Below are 4,825 nucleotides of genomic sequence, written 5' to 3' on the forward strand. Positions count from 1 at the left end.
TATTATGTCTCTTATACTTGTAAAGGAAAGGTTTTATCAAATTGATATGAAAGCATTTATTCTTTGAAAATGTCCTTTTTGACATGTTTTTGCATGGTCTCCATACTTAGTACTTAATTGTGCTAACCCCTTTCTTTCCCTTTTTTGAACTAAAGTGTAGGGATTTGGAGAAGATGACATGTCATGGCTTTGATAGGTTTCTAAGTGTTGAAGATGAAGACTTGGTGAGTCCTCATAGATTCGAGGACAATACCCAATACGTTCTTTTATGTCTTTTAGTATTGTTTAAGTTGTGTACGGGATTAGTCCCGAAATTTGTACTCTAAAGTATTAGATGGTTTTGAGACATCATGTATAAAGTCTAGAAAGTCTTCCGCTTGCTATTGTTTTTTTTTTTATGAAATATTTTCTTGGTAAAGAAAGTTTTTAATTCCTTATAGTTTTGGTGTCTATGCGATGAATGAATGCTAAGAGACTTGTATTAGACCTCTTCGAGGTCGAGTACGCCGATTACGACTAGGGGGTGATCCCGGGTCGTGACAACGAGGTTGTTTGTTCTGTGGTCAATAACTCTTGTTGGTGATTGATAGATTCAATAATAACAAACAACTACTAGAATTCATTCAAAAAGAGAGTGAGTGAGTCTTTTCAAGAACTTAAGCATCAAAAAACATATATGGCAAGGGACCATTATAGACTGAGGAAGAGCAATCTTGAAGTGTTGTTGTTTTTGAATGTTTGTATTGTGTTGAAATTGTAGGATTTGTTTCATATTCATAAAAGAAATGTTTCAAAACCTTTTGGTGTGTATTGATTATACGAACACGGTCAGAATTGATTGTCTGTCTTATGTATTGAAGTCTATATTAATTAGAAATAGTTAATATAGTGTGCAATGGAAGCATTGCTTTGGCTCAGTAAGTAATAGAGGTATTACTTAGTGTGAGATTAAGAGTTTAGTTTCATTGTTGTGTTTGGAGTCTGTATTCACTTTTGCTTGTGATTAGTGAAAGCAGTTGAAAATCTTGTGTGACAGGTCGTGGTTTTACTCCCTTGAGCAAGGAGGTTTCCACGTAAAACTCTTTGTTCCTAACGATTGACTGTTTTTACTTCTTTACTTCTTTCTATATATAAGTTTGACCTGGTACTATAGCACACTGGTGGACACATACATTCTAACAATTGGTATCAGAGCTTGGACTTTCTACTTGACTAACATCAAGAAAGGATCATGTAGGGATGGCGGCTCCACCAAGTCTAGAATAAGGTCAATCTACTACACGGCCTCCTCGCTTTAATGGTCAATATTACAGGTGGTGGAAGATCAGAATGCATGACTACATTATGGTAGAAGACAACAAGTTGTGGAATGTGGTTCTTGATGGTCCTCACGTTCCTACCAAGGACGTGAAGGAATGAGATCTGACTAGGGTGGTTCCCCAAGTCTAGAAGAGAGTACGATGAAGCGGACATGAAGAAAATTGAGAAGAATTACAAAGCAAAGAAACTGTTGATCTATGGCATCAGAGCAGATGAATACAACAAGATTTTTGTATGCGAGACAACCAAAGAAATTTGTGACTGCCTGAAGACAGCCCATGAAGGAACAACTCAAGTCAAGAGTCCACTGTGGACATGCTAACAACTCAATATGAGAATTTTAATATGAAGGAAGGCGAAACTATCCATGAGATGCAAGCCAGATTCACCTCCATTACTAATGAACTTCGGTGTCTTGGTAAGCCCATTCATCCAGGCAAGCAAGTTCGAAAAATTCTTTGAGTTCTTCCCAAATCCTGGGTAAGCAAAGTGAATGCCATTACTAAGGCCAGAGATCTAAAGACTCTCACAATGGATGAGCTGATCGGAAACTTGCAGACCTATGAGTTTAACAAACTGCAGGATTCATCCAAGAGGGAGGGAAAAAGAGAAAAATCTGTGGTGCTGAAGGAATCTCAAAATGATGCATCTGAAGATGAGGAAGATATGACTTTTTCTACTATAAGGTTTCAAAAAATAGTCAAAAAGCATGAAGGGTTTCAGAAAAAAGGAAACTCTAGCAGAACAACAAATGCAAATGACCTTTGTCACAAGTACAAAATGTGAGGGCATTTTATTACTCGTAGAATCACCAAAACCTATAAATCCAAAGTTGCTACCATAAGTATCACCTTGTCCTTGCTTCGTCTTGCTTTTGAAATCTGCAAGATATCTAATGACCCTATAACAATCTTTAGTGAGGTGATTTTTGTAGCCACAATTCTCACACGCATAGTCAAAAAGTTACCTTCCCTTGAAACCTTGCCTCATGTTAACCATTATTGTTAGAGGTTCCTTGTTGACATCCATAACACCTAGTAACCTCTGGCTTTCTTCCTGTATTACGGTGGCATAGGCCTGATTGATAGTAGGAACAACCACCTTAAGCAAAATGTCACTTCTATCCTGACTATATGATTCATTGAGGCCCACGAGGAACATTAGCAACCTTTGCTGACTTAAGTGCTCAATGTAGGGCTTAGCTTCATCACAATTGCATAAAGGAGCTGAAACTAAGACATCTAATTCATCGCATAGATCTCTCAATTTTGAGTAGTAAGTTGTGACAGGGTGAGTTCCTTGTTTTAAAGAAGAAACTTCTGCCGACAACTGATACATTCTGGTGAGATTAGATTTGTCAAACCTTTCCTTGAAGTCGTCCCATACATGGTTGGCATTCGAGGCATAAACAATTGTGGTGAGCAATTCCTGAGCAACAATGCTACTGATCCATGAGAGCACCACATCATTACATCTTTTCCATTGAGTTGCCGAATCCCCTTTGTATGAACTCTTTAGGCAAGTTCCATCTACGAAGCAATTAATTGTTTTGAAATCACTTTTAGTAATTTAATTAAGAACAAATGTATGTGTCACACAATAATGGTGAAAGAAACTGTTTTAAAGTTGTTTCTTAATACAAATATTGATGATAAACTCTTAACGTGTCAATTAATTTAAGTAAGTGATATCTATGGTAAGATTTCAAAATACTTGGGGGACTTTTTTTTATTGTTTAAAATAATTGAATTGTTCACAGTTTAAGATGGATGGTTTAAAAAAATTTTCCATATTTTTCTTTTCCTTTAAAGAAGTTTGATATTTTCTAAAAAATAAATTACGTTACTCATAAATTTATATTTATAATTTTACAAATGATAATAGTAAAAAATATAGTTTAAATTATTTCTTAGGGTGTGTTTGGTATATTGGAAAACATTTTCCGGATAATGTTTTCCAATTTTCTCATGTTTGATTGGGTTAAATGTTTTGGAAAATGTTTTCCAAATCAACTCATTTTCCTCAAATTTAAAGAAAATGACTTCCTTTAAAAACTTAAGGAAAACATTTTTCAAAACTCTCTTCTAACAATTACAATTTTTTTTAGTTGAAAAAATCAATTTATTTTGTCCCTACCCTCAAACCAACTCCCCCAACACCCCCCCCCCCCCCCCCCCCCCCCCCCCCCAAAAAAAAATAAAAATAAAAATTTAAAGCTTATTTTTAAAAAATGTTTTAAACTTCAAATTTTGTACCCCTACCCCCAATCCCCTAAGGGCGGAGCTACAACCTGATAAGGGTGTGCATGTGAACACCCTTTGTCGGAAAATTACACTGGTTACTTTAGTCAAAATTTATTAAATACCAATATATAATTCATTTTGCACAACCTTGACATTAATAGAGGCTTTGGCGCAGTGGAAAGGGTGTCCAAAAGGAATGTTGATGTCGCCGGTTCGAATTGTTTTGCTATTATTTTACTTCTTTTGTTTGTCAAAATCACACGAACCAAACTAATCTCAAGTTACTCTCGCAAACTTATAATTTACTTTCATTAGATATTATTTAATTTATAATTATCTTTTCCATCTCAATTTATATGACATTGATAATTATTGTGATTTATATTATATTTTATATAATTTTTAAATATATAAAAAAAATTAAAAGCTAGTATTTCCGAATTCACGGTCTAAATTTAAAAATTTGAATCTCAAAATTTTAAGTGTGCTCTATAAATTGGAAAAGGAAAATAATAAATTTAACTGAAACTTTAGTTTGGATATATATATATAAATATATAATATTTTTAAATGAGCTTCTACTTAAAAGAATTAGAAAAGAAGGTTATATGCAATTACATTTCTTCATTTCCTCTATGGGTCATCCGGAGGTTTGAAGAAAAAAAATCATTAGGGGTTAATTTTTNATGTGGGTCATCCGGAGGTTTGAAAAAAATAATTCATTAGGGGTTAATTTTTTCATAGTTTCATAGGTAAATTTGGAGATTTGAAACTTTTAATTAGAATTTTCACACATTTTCTATTAAAACAAAAGAAATTTAGTATACATACATTGAAATAAAAAAAGTAGCAAAATCGATAGGTTGAAAAGTAACTTTAAATTTAAGTAAAAATTAATTAATTTTTTTTTTTGACTATGTGCATGTGTTCAGTAAAATCTTGACCCATTCATTATAAAACTATTATTTCAATTGATATAACTTATCATGTATTTTTGAAAGCAAACTAAATTAGAGAAAAAAATTTCAGATGTTGTGTTTAGTGGAATTTTTTTTTATTGACGGTATTGATAGTAAAGTTGTTAGGTAGAACAAGTTGGATATCAATTCTACTTACTAAAAAATTTTGTTCGTTGCCTTAAAAAAAATTGAACACCCTTCATAAAAAGTCTAGCTCCGCCACTGCCAGCCCCTACCACCACCACCCTAAAAAAAAAAAATTATTTTTAAAGGATATTTCTAATTTAAATTTTTTATTTTTTT

Source organism: Solanum stenotomum, chromosome 4 (assembly GCF_019186545.1).
Source record: "Solanum stenotomum isolate F172 chromosome 4, ASM1918654v1, whole genome shotgun sequence".
Taxonomy (NCBI): Eukaryota; Viridiplantae; Streptophyta; class Magnoliopsida; order Solanales; family Solanaceae; genus Solanum; species Solanum stenotomum.